At 44.7% G+C, this 9,901-nt stretch overlaps 39 non-coding genes and 3 pseudogenes across 39 annotated transcripts; all 42 read left to right on the forward strand.

Moving 5' to 3' along the window:
- The first annotated feature begins 16 nt into the window (after positions 1-16).
- Positions 17-135, forward strand: LOC144396233 (5S ribosomal RNA). Its single transcript, XR_013458379.1, has one exon. It is a non-coding gene; the product is annotated as a 5S ribosomal RNA (ribosomal RNA).
- A 116-nt stretch (positions 136-251) lies between these two features.
- LOC144396234 (5S ribosomal RNA) lies at positions 252-370 on the forward strand. Its single transcript, XR_013458380.1, has one exon. It is a non-coding gene; the product is annotated as a 5S ribosomal RNA (ribosomal RNA).
- Positions 371-486: 116 nt separating this feature from the next.
- Positions 487-605, forward strand: LOC144399272 (5S ribosomal RNA). The gene has a single exon (XR_013461417.1). It is a non-coding gene; the product is annotated as a 5S ribosomal RNA (ribosomal RNA).
- Positions 606-722: 117 nt separating this feature from the next.
- LOC144398951 (5S ribosomal RNA) lies at positions 723-841 on the forward strand. Its single transcript, XR_013461098.1, has one exon. It is a non-coding gene; the product is annotated as a 5S ribosomal RNA (ribosomal RNA).
- A 116-nt stretch (positions 842-957) lies between these two features.
- LOC144401665 (5S ribosomal RNA) lies at positions 958-1,076 on the forward strand. The gene has a single exon (XR_013463600.1). It is a non-coding gene; the product is annotated as a 5S ribosomal RNA (ribosomal RNA).
- A 117-nt stretch (positions 1,077-1,193) lies between these two features.
- On the forward strand, positions 1,194-1,312 carry LOC144399810 (5S ribosomal RNA; annotated as a pseudogene).
- A 117-nt stretch (positions 1,313-1,429) lies between these two features.
- LOC144396235 (5S ribosomal RNA) lies at positions 1,430-1,548 on the forward strand. Its single transcript, XR_013458381.1, has one exon. It is a non-coding gene; the product is annotated as a 5S ribosomal RNA (ribosomal RNA).
- A 116-nt stretch (positions 1,549-1,664) lies between these two features.
- On the forward strand, positions 1,665-1,783 carry LOC144396453 (5S ribosomal RNA). The gene has a single exon (XR_013458599.1). It is a non-coding gene; the product is annotated as a 5S ribosomal RNA (ribosomal RNA).
- A 117-nt stretch (positions 1,784-1,900) lies between these two features.
- LOC144396236 (5S ribosomal RNA) lies at positions 1,901-2,019 on the forward strand. Its single transcript, XR_013458382.1, has one exon. It is a non-coding gene; the product is annotated as a 5S ribosomal RNA (ribosomal RNA).
- A 116-nt stretch (positions 2,020-2,135) lies between these two features.
- Positions 2,136-2,254, forward strand: LOC144397227 (5S ribosomal RNA). Its single transcript, XR_013459372.1, has one exon. It is a non-coding gene; the product is annotated as a 5S ribosomal RNA (ribosomal RNA).
- A 117-nt stretch (positions 2,255-2,371) lies between these two features.
- On the forward strand, positions 2,372-2,490 carry LOC144396237 (5S ribosomal RNA). The gene has a single exon (XR_013458383.1). It is a non-coding gene; the product is annotated as a 5S ribosomal RNA (ribosomal RNA).
- A 116-nt stretch (positions 2,491-2,606) lies between these two features.
- Positions 2,607-2,725, forward strand: LOC144396464 (5S ribosomal RNA). Its single transcript, XR_013458610.1, has one exon. It is a non-coding gene; the product is annotated as a 5S ribosomal RNA (ribosomal RNA).
- A 116-nt stretch (positions 2,726-2,841) lies between these two features.
- LOC144397029 (5S ribosomal RNA) lies at positions 2,842-2,960 on the forward strand. Its single transcript, XR_013459175.1, has one exon. It is a non-coding gene; the product is annotated as a 5S ribosomal RNA (ribosomal RNA).
- Positions 2,961-3,077: 117 nt separating this feature from the next.
- Positions 3,078-3,196, forward strand: LOC144399811 (5S ribosomal RNA; annotated as a pseudogene).
- A 117-nt stretch (positions 3,197-3,313) lies between these two features.
- On the forward strand, positions 3,314-3,432 carry LOC144399213 (5S ribosomal RNA). The gene has a single exon (XR_013461358.1). It is a non-coding gene; the product is annotated as a 5S ribosomal RNA (ribosomal RNA).
- Positions 3,433-3,548: 116 nt separating this feature from the next.
- Positions 3,549-3,667, forward strand: LOC144401666 (5S ribosomal RNA). Its single transcript, XR_013463601.1, has one exon. It is a non-coding gene; the product is annotated as a 5S ribosomal RNA (ribosomal RNA).
- Positions 3,668-3,784: 117 nt separating this feature from the next.
- LOC144396238 (5S ribosomal RNA) lies at positions 3,785-3,903 on the forward strand. Its single transcript, XR_013458384.1, has one exon. It is a non-coding gene; the product is annotated as a 5S ribosomal RNA (ribosomal RNA).
- Positions 3,904-4,019: 116 nt separating this feature from the next.
- On the forward strand, positions 4,020-4,138 carry LOC144396239 (5S ribosomal RNA). Its single transcript, XR_013458385.1, has one exon. It is a non-coding gene; the product is annotated as a 5S ribosomal RNA (ribosomal RNA).
- A 116-nt stretch (positions 4,139-4,254) lies between these two features.
- LOC144399273 (5S ribosomal RNA) lies at positions 4,255-4,373 on the forward strand. The gene has a single exon (XR_013461418.1). It is a non-coding gene; the product is annotated as a 5S ribosomal RNA (ribosomal RNA).
- Positions 4,374-4,490: 117 nt separating this feature from the next.
- On the forward strand, positions 4,491-4,609 carry LOC144397535 (5S ribosomal RNA). The gene has a single exon (XR_013459681.1). It is a non-coding gene; the product is annotated as a 5S ribosomal RNA (ribosomal RNA).
- Positions 4,610-4,725: 116 nt separating this feature from the next.
- On the forward strand, positions 4,726-4,844 carry LOC144397228 (5S ribosomal RNA). Its single transcript, XR_013459373.1, has one exon. It is a non-coding gene; the product is annotated as a 5S ribosomal RNA (ribosomal RNA).
- Positions 4,845-4,961: 117 nt separating this feature from the next.
- Positions 4,962-5,080, forward strand: LOC144396240 (5S ribosomal RNA). Its single transcript, XR_013458386.1, has one exon. It is a non-coding gene; the product is annotated as a 5S ribosomal RNA (ribosomal RNA).
- A 116-nt stretch (positions 5,081-5,196) lies between these two features.
- Positions 5,197-5,315, forward strand: LOC144396475 (5S ribosomal RNA). The gene has a single exon (XR_013458621.1). It is a non-coding gene; the product is annotated as a 5S ribosomal RNA (ribosomal RNA).
- A 117-nt stretch (positions 5,316-5,432) lies between these two features.
- LOC144399812 (5S ribosomal RNA) lies at positions 5,433-5,551 on the forward strand (annotated as a pseudogene).
- Positions 5,552-5,668: 117 nt separating this feature from the next.
- On the forward strand, positions 5,669-5,787 carry LOC144396241 (5S ribosomal RNA). The gene has a single exon (XR_013458387.1). It is a non-coding gene; the product is annotated as a 5S ribosomal RNA (ribosomal RNA).
- A 116-nt stretch (positions 5,788-5,903) lies between these two features.
- LOC144396486 (5S ribosomal RNA) lies at positions 5,904-6,022 on the forward strand. Its single transcript, XR_013458632.1, has one exon. It is a non-coding gene; the product is annotated as a 5S ribosomal RNA (ribosomal RNA).
- A 117-nt stretch (positions 6,023-6,139) lies between these two features.
- LOC144396243 (5S ribosomal RNA) lies at positions 6,140-6,258 on the forward strand. Its single transcript, XR_013458389.1, has one exon. It is a non-coding gene; the product is annotated as a 5S ribosomal RNA (ribosomal RNA).
- A 116-nt stretch (positions 6,259-6,374) lies between these two features.
- Positions 6,375-6,493, forward strand: LOC144397229 (5S ribosomal RNA). The gene has a single exon (XR_013459374.1). It is a non-coding gene; the product is annotated as a 5S ribosomal RNA (ribosomal RNA).
- Positions 6,494-6,610: 117 nt separating this feature from the next.
- Positions 6,611-6,729, forward strand: LOC144396244 (5S ribosomal RNA). The gene has a single exon (XR_013458390.1). It is a non-coding gene; the product is annotated as a 5S ribosomal RNA (ribosomal RNA).
- A 116-nt stretch (positions 6,730-6,845) lies between these two features.
- Positions 6,846-6,964, forward strand: LOC144396498 (5S ribosomal RNA). Its single transcript, XR_013458644.1, has one exon. It is a non-coding gene; the product is annotated as a 5S ribosomal RNA (ribosomal RNA).
- Positions 6,965-7,081: 117 nt separating this feature from the next.
- LOC144396245 (5S ribosomal RNA) lies at positions 7,082-7,200 on the forward strand. The gene has a single exon (XR_013458391.1). It is a non-coding gene; the product is annotated as a 5S ribosomal RNA (ribosomal RNA).
- Positions 7,201-7,316: 116 nt separating this feature from the next.
- LOC144397230 (5S ribosomal RNA) lies at positions 7,317-7,435 on the forward strand. The gene has a single exon (XR_013459375.1). It is a non-coding gene; the product is annotated as a 5S ribosomal RNA (ribosomal RNA).
- A 117-nt stretch (positions 7,436-7,552) lies between these two features.
- On the forward strand, positions 7,553-7,671 carry LOC144396246 (5S ribosomal RNA). The gene has a single exon (XR_013458392.1). It is a non-coding gene; the product is annotated as a 5S ribosomal RNA (ribosomal RNA).
- Positions 7,672-7,787: 116 nt separating this feature from the next.
- Positions 7,788-7,906, forward strand: LOC144396509 (5S ribosomal RNA). The gene has a single exon (XR_013458655.1). It is a non-coding gene; the product is annotated as a 5S ribosomal RNA (ribosomal RNA).
- Positions 7,907-8,023: 117 nt separating this feature from the next.
- Positions 8,024-8,142, forward strand: LOC144396520 (5S ribosomal RNA). The gene has a single exon (XR_013458666.1). It is a non-coding gene; the product is annotated as a 5S ribosomal RNA (ribosomal RNA).
- A 116-nt stretch (positions 8,143-8,258) lies between these two features.
- LOC144401667 (5S ribosomal RNA) lies at positions 8,259-8,377 on the forward strand. Its single transcript, XR_013463602.1, has one exon. It is a non-coding gene; the product is annotated as a 5S ribosomal RNA (ribosomal RNA).
- A 117-nt stretch (positions 8,378-8,494) lies between these two features.
- LOC144399701 (5S ribosomal RNA) lies at positions 8,495-8,613 on the forward strand. Its single transcript, XR_013461847.1, has one exon. It is a non-coding gene; the product is annotated as a 5S ribosomal RNA (ribosomal RNA).
- Positions 8,614-8,730: 117 nt separating this feature from the next.
- LOC144396247 (5S ribosomal RNA) lies at positions 8,731-8,849 on the forward strand. The gene has a single exon (XR_013458393.1). It is a non-coding gene; the product is annotated as a 5S ribosomal RNA (ribosomal RNA).
- Positions 8,850-8,965: 116 nt separating this feature from the next.
- LOC144396531 (5S ribosomal RNA) lies at positions 8,966-9,084 on the forward strand. The gene has a single exon (XR_013458677.1). It is a non-coding gene; the product is annotated as a 5S ribosomal RNA (ribosomal RNA).
- A 117-nt stretch (positions 9,085-9,201) lies between these two features.
- LOC144398253 (5S ribosomal RNA) lies at positions 9,202-9,320 on the forward strand. The gene has a single exon (XR_013460400.1). It is a non-coding gene; the product is annotated as a 5S ribosomal RNA (ribosomal RNA).
- A 116-nt stretch (positions 9,321-9,436) lies between these two features.
- On the forward strand, positions 9,437-9,555 carry LOC144396542 (5S ribosomal RNA). The gene has a single exon (XR_013458688.1). It is a non-coding gene; the product is annotated as a 5S ribosomal RNA (ribosomal RNA).
- A 116-nt stretch (positions 9,556-9,671) lies between these two features.
- On the forward strand, positions 9,672-9,790 carry LOC144396553 (5S ribosomal RNA). The gene has a single exon (XR_013458699.1). It is a non-coding gene; the product is annotated as a 5S ribosomal RNA (ribosomal RNA).
- The last annotated feature ends 111 nt before the right edge of the window (positions 9,791-9,901 follow it).

The raw sequence follows: 9,901 nt of genomic DNA on the forward strand, positions 1-9,901 counted from the left end.
AAGAGGACATACAGTTGCTTACGGCCATACCTCTCTGGCTCCGCCTGATCTCGTCTGATCTCAGAAGCTAAGCAGAGTAGGGCCTGGTTAGTACTTGGATGGAAGACCGCCTGGGAATCCCAGGTGCTGTAAGCTTTTTCATTTCGATCTGTAAAAGACACAGAGAAGGCCTGAGAAAGTGACTCCATTTCATTGTCAAAACTCCCAAACCTTTGACACATTTTAAAAGATTAGGAAGAGGACACACAGTTGCTTACGGCCATACCTCTCTGGCTCCGCCTGATCTCGTCTGATCTCAGAAGCTAAGCAGAGTAGGGCCTGGTTAGTACTTGGATGGAAGACCGCCTGGGAATCCCAGGTGCTGTAAGCTTTTTCATTTCGATCTGTAAAAGACACAGAGAAGGCCTTAGAAAGTGACTCCATTTCATTGTCAAAACTACAAAACCTTTGGAACATTTTAAAAGATTAGGAAGAGGACATACAGTTGCTTACGGCCATACCTCTCTGGCTCCGCCTGATCTCGTCAGATCTAAGAAGCTAAGCAGAGTAGGGCCTGGTTAGTACTTGGATGGAAGACCGCCTGGGAATCCCAGGTGCCGTAAGCTTTTTCATTTCTCTCTCTGGAAGAAATCGAGAAGGCATTAGAAAGTGACTCCTTTTTCATTATCTAAACTCCAAAACCTTTGACACATTTTAAAATATTAGGAAGAGGACATACAGTTGCTTACGGCCATACCTCTCTGGCTTCGCCTGATCTCGTCTGATCTCAGAAGCTAAGCAGAGAAGGGCCTGGTTAGTACTTGGATGGAAGGCCGCCTGGGAATCCCAGGTGCTGTAAGCTTTTTCATTTCGATCTGTAAAAGACACAGAGAAGGCCTTAGAAAGTGACTCCATTTCATTGTCAAAACTACAAAACCTTTGACACATTTTAAAAGATTAGGTAGAGGACATACAGTTGCTTACGGCCATACCTCTCTGGCTCCGCCTGATCTCGTCTGATCTCAGAAGCTAAGCAGAGTAGGGCCTGGTTAGTACTTGGATGGAAGACCGCCTGGGAATCCCAGGTGCCGTAAGCTTTTTCATTTCTCTCTCTGGAAGAAATCGAGAAGGCATTAGAAAGTGACTCCTTTTTCATTATCAAAACTCCAAAACCTTTGACACATTTTAAAAGATTAGGAAGAGGACATACAGTTGCTTACGGCCATACCTCTCTGGCTCGGCCTGATCTCGTCTGATCTCAGAAGCTAAGCAGAGTAGGGCCTGGTTAGTACTTGGATGAAAGACCGCCTGCGAATCCCAGGTGCTGTAAGCTTTTTCATTTCGATCTGTAAAAGACACAGAGAAGGCCTTAGAAAGTGACTCCTTTTTCATTATCAAAACTCCAAAACCTTTGACACATTTTAAAAGATTAGGTAGAGGACATACAGTTGCTTACGGCCATACCTCTCTGGCTCCGCCTGATCTCGTCTGATCTCAGAAGCTAAGCAGAGTAGGGCCTGGTTAGTACTTGGATGGAAGACCGCCTGGGAATCCCAGGTGCTGTAAGCTTTTTCATTTCGATCTGTAAAAGACACAGAGAAGGCCTTAGAAAGTGACTCCATTTCATTGTCAAAACTACAAAACCTTTGACACATTTTAAAAGATTAGGAAGAGGACATACAGTTGCTTACGGCCATACCTCTCTGGCTCCGCCTGATCTCGTCAGATCTCAGAAGCTAAGCAGAGTAGGGCCTGGTTAGTACTTGGATGGAAGACCGCCTGGGAATCCCAGGTGCCGTAAGCTTTTTCATTTCTCTCTCTGGAAGAAATCGAGAAGGCATTAGAAAGTGACTCCTTTTTCATTATCAAAACTCCAAAACCTTTGACACATTTTAAAAGATTAGGAAGAGGACATACAGTTGCTTACGGCCATACCTCTCTGGCTCCGCCTGATCTCGTCTGATCTCAGAAGCTAAGCAGAGTAGGGCCTGGTTAGTACTTGGATGGAAGACCGCCTGGGAATCCCAGGTGCTGTAAGCTTTTTCATTTCGATCTGTAAAAGACACAGAGAAGGCCTTAGAAAGTGACTCCATTTCATTGTCAAAACTACAAAACCTTTGACACATTTTAAAAGATTAGGAAGAGGACATACAGTTGCTTACGGCCATACCTCTCTTGCTCCGCCTGATCTCGTCTGATCTCAGAAGCTAAGCAGAGTAGGGCCTGGTTAGTACTTGGATGGAAGACCGCCTGGGAATCCCAGGTGCCGTAAGCTTTTTCATTTCTCTCTCTGGAAGAAATCGAGAAGGCATTAGAAAGTGACTCCTTTTTCATTATCAAAACTCCAAAACCTTTGACACATTTTAAAAGATTAGGAAGAGGACATACAGTTGCTTACGGCCATACCTCTCTGGCTCCGCCTGATCTCGTCTGATCTCAGAAGCTAAGCAGAGTAGGGCCTGGTTAGTACTTGGATGGAAGACCGCCTGGGAATCCCAGGTGCTGTAAGCTTTTTCATTTCGATCTGTAAAAGACACAGAGAAGGCCTTAGAAAGTGACTCCATTTCATTGTCAAAACTACAAAACCTTTGACACATTTTAAAAGATTAGGTAGAGGACATACAGTTGCTTACGGCCATACCTCTCTGGCTCCGCCTGATCTCGTCAGATCTCAGAAGCTAAGCAGAGTAGGGCCTGGTTAGTACTTGGATGGAAGACCGCCTGGGAATCCCAGGTGCCGTAAGCTTTTTCATTTCTATCTGTAAAAGACACAGAGAAGGCCTTAGAAAGTGACTCCATTTCATTGTCAAAACTACAAAACCTTTGACACATTTTAAAAGATTAGGTAGAGGACATACAGTTGCTTATGGCCATACCTCTCTGGCTCCGCCTGATCTCGTCTGATCTCAGAAGCTAAGCAGAGTAGGGCCTGGTTAGTACTTGGATGGAAGACCGCCTGGGAATCCCAGGTGCCGTAAGCTTTTTCATTTCTCTCTCTGGAAGAAATCGAGAAGGCATTAGAAAGTGACTCCTTTTTCATTATCAAAACTCCAAAACCTTTGACACATTTTAAAAGATTAGGAAGAGGACATACAGTTGCTTACGGCCATACCTCTCTGGCTCGGCCTGATCTCGTCTGATCTCAGAAGCTAAGCAGAGTAGGGCCTGGTTAGTACTTGGATGAAAGACCGCCTGCGAATCCCAGGTGCTGTAAGCTTTTTCATTTCGATCTGTAAAAGACACAGAGAAGGCCTTAGAAAGTGACTCCTTTTTCATTATCAAAACTCCAAAACCTTTGACACATTTTAAAAGATTAGGTAGAGGACATACAGTTGCTTACGGCCATACCTCTCTGGCTCGGCCTGATCTCGTCTGATCTCAGAAGCTAAGCAGAGTAGGGCCTGGTTAGTACTTGGATGGAAGACCGCCTGGGAATCCCAGGTGCTGTAAGCTTTTTCATTTCGATCTGTAAAAGACACAGAGAAGGCCTGAGAAAGTGACTCCATTTCATTGTCAAAACTCCCAAACCTTTGACACATTTTAAAAGATTAGGAAGAGGACATACAGTTGCTTACGGCCATACCTCTCTGGCTCCGCCTGATCTCGTCTGATCTCAGAAGCTAAGCAGAGTAGGGCCTGGTTAGTACTTGGATGGAAGACCGCCTGGGAATCCCAGGTGCCGTAAGCTTTTTCATTTCTCTCTCTGGAAGAAATCGAGAAGGCATTAGAAAGTGACTCCTTTTTCATTATCAAAACTCCAAAACCTTTGACACATTTTAAAAGATTAGGAAGAGGACATACAGTTGCTTACGGCCATACCTCTCTGGCTCCGCCTGATCTCGTCTGATCTCAGAAGCTAAGCAGAGTAGGGCCTGGTTAGTACTTGGATGGAAGACCGCCTGGGAATCCCAGGTGCTGTAAGCTTTTTCATTTCGATCTGTAAAAGACACAGAGAAGGCCTTAGAAAGTGACTCCATTTCATTGTCAAAACTCCCAAACCTTTGACACATTTTAAAAGATTAGGAAGAGGACACACAGTTGCTTACGGCCATACCTCTCTGGCTCCGCCTGATCTCGTCTGATCTCAGAAGCTAAGCAGAGTAGGGCCTGGTTAGTACTTGGATGGAAGACCGCCTGGGAATCCCAGGTGCTGTAAGCTTTTTCATTTCGATCTGTAAAAGACACAGAGAAGGCCTTAGAAAGTGACTCCATTTCATTGTCAAAACTACAAAACCTTTGGAACATTTTAAAAGATTAGGAAGAGGACATACAGTTGCTTACGGCCATACCTCTCTGGCTCCGCCTGATCTCGTCAGATCTAAGAAGCTAAGCAGAGTAGGGCCTGGTTAGTACTTGGATGGAAGACCGCCTGGGAATCCCAGGTGCCGTAAGCTTTTTCATTTCTCTCTCTGGAAGAAATCGAGAAGGCATTAGAAAGTGACTCCTTTTTCATTATCTAAACTCCAAAACCTTTGACACATTTTAAAATATTAGGAAGAGGACATACAGTTGCTTACGGCCATACCTCTCTGGCTCCGCCTGATCTCGTCTGATCTCAGAAGCTAAGCAGAGTAGGGCCTGGTTAGTACTTGAATGGAAGACCGCCTGGGAATCCCAGGTGCTGTAAGCTTTTTCATTTCGATCTGTAAAAGACACAGAGAAGGCCTTAGAAAGTGACTCCATTTCATTGTCAAAACTACAAAACCTTTGACACATTTTAAAAGATTAGGAAGAGGACATACAGTTGCTTACGGCCATACCTCTCTTGCTCCGCCTGATCTCGTCTGATCTCAGAAGCTAAGCAGAGTAGGGCCTGGTTAGTACTTGGATGGAAGACCGCCTGGGAATCCCAGGTGCCGTAAGCTTTTTCATTTCTCTCTCTGGAAGAAATCGAGAAGGCATTAGAAAGTGACTCCTTTTTCATTATCAAAACTCCAAAACCTTTGACACATTTTAAAAGATTAGGAAGAGGACATACAGTTGCTTACGGCCATACCTCTCTGGCTCCGCCTGATCTCGTCTGATCTCAGAAGCTAAGCAGAGTAGGGCCTGGTTAGTACTTGGATGGAAGACCGCCTGGGAATCCCAGGTGCTGTAAGCTTTTTCATTTCGATCTGTAAAAGACACAGAGAAGGCCTTAGAAAGTGACTCCATTTCATTGTCAAAACTACAAAACCTTTGACACATTTTAAAAGATTAGGTAGAGGACATACAGTTGCTTACGGCCATACCTCTCTGGCTCCGCCTGATCTCGTCAGATCTCAGAAGCTAAGCAGAGTAGGGCCTGGTTAGTACTTGGATGGAAGACCGCCTGGGAATCCCAGGTGCCGTAAGCTTTTTCATTTCTCTCTCTGGAAGAAATCGAGAAGGCATTAGAAAGTGACTCCTTTTTCATTATCAAAACTCCAAAACCTTTGACACATTTTAAAAGATTAGGAAGAGGACATACAGTTGCTTACGGCCATACCTCTCTGGCTCGGCCTGATCTCGTCTGATCTCAGAAGCTAAGCAGAGTAGGGCCTGGTTAGTACTTGGATGAAAGACCGCCTGCGAATCCCAGGTGCTGTAAGCTTTTTCATTTCGATCTGTAAAAGACACAGAGAAGGCCTTAGAAAGTGACTCCTTTTTCATTATCAAAACTCCAAAACCTTTGACACATTTTAAAAGATTAGGTAGAGGACATACAGTTGCTTACGGCCATACCTCTCTGGCTCCGCCTGATCTCGTCTGATCTCAGAAGCTAAGCAGAGTAGGGCCTGGTTAGTACTTGGATGGAAGACCGCCTGGGAATCCCAGGTGCTGTAAGCTTTTTCATTTCGATCTGTAAAAGACACAGAGAAGGCCTTAGAAAGTGACTCCATTTCATTGTCAAAACTACAAAACCTTTGACACATTTTAAAAGATTAGGAAGAGGACATACAGTTGCTTACGGCCATACCTCTCTGGCTCCGCCTGATCTCGTCAGATCTCAGAAGCTAAGCAGAGTAGGGCCTGGTTAGTACTTGGATGGAAGACCGCCTGGGAATCCCAGGTGCCGTAAGCTTTTTCATTTCTCTCTCTGGAAGAAATCGAGAAGGCATTAGAAAGTGACTCCTTTTTCATTATCAAAACTCCAAAACCTTTGACACATTTTAAAAGATTAGGAAGAGGACATACAGTTGCTTACGGCCATACCTCTCTGGCTCCGCCTGATCTCGTCTGATCTCAGAAGCTAAGCAGAGTAGGGCCTGGTTAGTACTTGGATGGAAGACCGCCTGGGAATCCCAGGTGCTGTAAGCTTTTTCATTTCGATCTGTAAAAGACACAGAGAAGGCCTTAGAAAGTGACTCCATTTCATTGTCAAAACTACAAAACCTTTGACACATTTTAAAAGATTAGGAAGAGGACATACAGTTGCTTACGGCCATACCTCTCTTGCTCCGCCTGATCTCGTCTGATCTCAGAAGCTAAGCAGAGTAGGGCCTGGTTAGTACTTGGATGGAAGACCGCCTGGGAATCCCAGGTGCCGTAAGCTTTTTCATTTCTCTCTCTGGAAGAAATCGAGAAGGCATTAGAAAGTGACTCCTTTTTCATTATCAAAACTCCAAAACCTTTGACACATTTTAAAAGATTAGGAAGAGGACATACAGTTGCTTACGGCCATACCTCTCTGGCTCCGCCTGATCTCGTCTGATCTCAGAAGCTAAGCAGAGTAGGGCCTGGTTAGTACTTGGATGGAAGACCGCCTGGGAATCCCAGGTGCTGTAAGCTTTTTCATTTCGATCTGTAAAAGACACAGAGAAGGCCTTAGAAAGTGACTCCATTTCATTGTCAAAACTACAAAACCTTTGACACATTTTAAAAGATTAGGAAGAGGACATACAGTTGCTTACGGCCATACCTCTCTGGCTCCGCCTGATCTCGTCAGATCTCAGAAGCTAAGCAGAGTAGGGCCTGGTTAGTACTTGGATGGAAGACCGCCTGGGAATCCCAGGTGCCGTAAGCTTTTTCATTTCTCTCTCTGGAAGTAATCGAGAAGGCATTAGAAAGTGACTCCTTTTTCATTATCAAAACTCCAAAACCTTTGACACATTTTAAAAGATTAGGAAGAGGACATACAGTTGCTTACGGCCATACCTCTCTGGCTCCGCCTGATCTCGTCTGATCTCAGAAGCTAAGCAGAGTAGGGCCTGGTTAGTACTTGGATGGAAGACCGCCTGGGAATCCCAGGTGCTGTAAGCTTTTTCATTTCGATCTGTAAAAGACACAGAGAAGGCCTTAGAAAGTGACTCCATTTCATTGTCAAAACTACAAAACCTTTGACACATTTTAAAAGATTAGGAAGAGGACATACAGTTGCTTACGGCCATACCTCTCTTGCTCCGCCTGATCTCGTCTGATCTCAGAAGCTAAGCAGAGTAGGGCCTGGTTAGTACTTGGATGGAAGACCGCCTGGGAATCCCAGGTGCCGTAAGCTTTTTCATTTCTCTCTCTGGAAGAAATCGAGAAGGCATTAGAAAGTGACTCCTTTTTCATTATCAAAACTCCAAAACCTTTGACACATTTTAAAAGATTAGGAAGAGGACATACAGTTGCTTACGGCCATACCTCTCTGGCTCCGCCTGATCTCGTCTGATCTCAGAAGCTAAGCAGAGTAGGGCCTGGTTAGTACTTGGATGGAAGACCGCCTGGGAATCCCAGGTGCTGTAAGCTTTTTCATTTCGATCTGTAAAAGACACAGAGAAGGCCTTAGAAAGTGACTCCATTTCATTGTCAAAACTACAAAACCTTTGACACATTTTAAAAGATTAGGAAGAGGACATACAGTTGCTTACGGCCATACCTCTCTGGCTCCGCCTGATCTCGTCAGATCTCAGAAGCTAAGCAGAGTAGGGCCTGGTTAGTACTTGGATGGAAGACCGCCTGGGAATCCCAGGTGCCGTAAGCTTTTTCATTTCTCTCTCTGGAAGAAATCGAGAAGGCATTAGAAAGTGACTCCTTTTTCATTATCTAAACTCCAAAACCTTTGACACATTTTAAAATATTAGGAAGAGGACATACAGTTGCTTACGGCCATACCTCTCTGGCTCCGCCTGATCTCGTCAGATCTCAGAAGCTAAGCAGAGTAGGGCCTGGTTAGTACTTGGATGGAAGACCGCCTGGGAATCCCAGGTGCCGTAAGCTTTTTCATTTCTATCTGTAAAAGACACAGAGAAGGCCTTAGAAAGTGACTCCATTTCATTGTCAAAACTACAAAACCTTTGACACATTTTAAAAGATTAGGTAGAGGACATACAGTTGCTTACGGCCATACCTCTCTGGCTCCGCCTGATCTCGTCTGATCTCAGAAGCTAAGCAGAGTAGGGCCTGGTTAGTACTTGGATGGAAGACCGCCTGGGAATCCCAGGTGCCGTAAGCTTTTTCATTTCTCTCTCTGGAAGAAATCGAGAAGGCATTAGAAAGTGACTCCTTTTTCATTATCAAAACTCCAAAACCTTTGACACATTTTAAAAGATTAGGAAGAGGACATACAGTTGCTTACGGCCATACCTCTCTGGCTCGGCCTGATCTCGTCTGATCTCAGAAGCTAAGCAGAGTAGGGCCTGGTTAGTACTTGGATGGAAGACCGCCTGCGAATCCCAGGTGCTGTAAGCTTTTTCATTTCGATCTGTAAAAGACACAGAGAAGGCCTTAGAAAGTGACTCCTTTTTCATTATCAAAACTCCAAAACCTTTGACACATTTTAAAAGATTAGGTAGAGGACATACAGTTGCTTACGGCCATACCTCTCTGGCTCCGCCTGATCTCGTCTGATCTCAGAAGCTAAGCAGAGTAGGGCCTGGTTAGTACTTGGATGGAAGACCGCCTGGGAATCCCAGGTGCTGTAAGCTTTTTCATTTCGATCTGTAAAAGACACAGAGAAGGCCTTAGAAAGTGACTCCATTTCATTGTCAAAACTACAAAACCTTTGACACATTTTAAAAGATTAGGAAGAGGACATACAGTTGCTTACGGCCATACCTCTCTGGCTCCGCCTGATCTCGTCAGATCTCAGAAGCTAAGCAGAGTAGGGCCTGGTTAGTACTTGGATGGAAGACCGCCTGGGAATCCCAGGTGCCGTAAGCTTTTTCATTTCTCTCTCTGGAAGAAATCGAGAAGGCATTAGAAAGTGACTCCTTTTTCATTATCTAAACTCCAAAACCTTTGACACATTTTAAAATATTAGGAAGAGGACATAGAGTTGCTTACGGCCATACCTCTCTGGCTTCGCCTGATCTCGTCTGATCTCAGAAGCTAAGCAGAGTAGGGCCTGGTTAGTACTTGGATGGAAGGCCGCCTGGGAATCCCAGGTGCTGTAAGCTTTTTCATTTCGATCTGTAAAAGACACAGAGAAGGCCTTAGAAAGTGACTCCATTTAATTGTCAAAACTACAAAACCTTTGACACATTTTAAAAGATTAGGTAGAGGACATACAGTTGCTTACGGCCATACCTCTCTGGCTCCGCCTGATCTCGTCAGATCTCAGAAGCTAAGCAGAGTAGGGCCTGGTTAGTACTTGGATGGAAGACCGCCTGGGAATCCCAGGTGCCGTAAGCTTTTTCATTTCTATCTGTAAAAGACACAGAGAAGGCCTTAGAAAGTGACTCCATTTCATTGTCAAAACTACAAAACCTTTGACACATTTTAAAAGATTAGGAAGAGGACATACAGTTGCTTACGGCCATACCTCTCTGGCTCCGCCTGATCTCGTCAGATCTCAGAAGCTAAGCAGAGTAGGGCCTGGTTAGTACTTGGATGGAAGACCGCCTGGGAATCCCAGGTGCCGTAAGCTTTTTCATTTCTCTCTCTGGAAGAAATCGAGAAGGCATTAGAAAGTGACTCCTTTTTCATTATCAAAACTCCAAAACCTTTGACACATTTTAAAAGATTAGGAAGAGGACAT

The sequence above is a fragment of the Gasterosteus aculeatus genome, chromosome 2 (assembly GCF_964276395.1).
Source record: "Gasterosteus aculeatus chromosome 2, fGasAcu3.hap1.1, whole genome shotgun sequence".
In the NCBI taxonomy this organism is placed as follows: Eukaryota; Metazoa; Chordata; class Actinopteri; order Perciformes; family Gasterosteidae; genus Gasterosteus; species Gasterosteus aculeatus.